The following is a 466-nucleotide window of genomic DNA, read 5'->3' as shown; positions in this document are numbered from 1 at the left end:
TTTTTTTTTTTTTAAATGTGTTTATTAATTTTCAATAAGCAGACATACAAAAGACAAGACTAGACAAACTGATAAAACAACAAGAAGCTGGGAACAACAACAGAAAAATCAAAAACCCAAACAGAAGGATCAGTTCCAGATGTGACAGGTACATTATACAGTATAGAATGAGATACAGTGGGAGCTGAGAAAGAAGAGAAACCAAAAAAGAAAAAAACAAAAACAAAAACCCAACAACCCAGAAACAAAAACATAAGAGCATTTTATACAAATGCCCTTATCAGTATAGCAGAGATGTTTACATTAATATAGTCAAGAAATGGTCTCCATATTCTTTCAAAGGCATTAGTTTTGGAGTGCAAAAGACAGGTAAGGAAGTCCAGAGGTATGTATTCCATTATTGTCCTGTGCCATCCCACCACTGAGGGGGGTTTATCTGAGATCCAGTGCTGTAGAATATTTTTCC

The sequence above is a fragment of the Seriola lalandi genome, unplaced genomic scaffold (genome assembly GCF_002814215.2).
Source record: "Seriola lalandi dorsalis isolate HSWRI2012SDOR001 ecotype SW California unplaced genomic scaffold, Sedor1 jcf7180002054584, whole genome shotgun sequence".
Taxonomy (NCBI): domain Eukaryota; kingdom Metazoa; phylum Chordata; class Actinopteri; order Carangiformes; family Carangidae; genus Seriola; species Seriola lalandi.
This window is presented reverse-complemented; position numbering follows the sequence as displayed.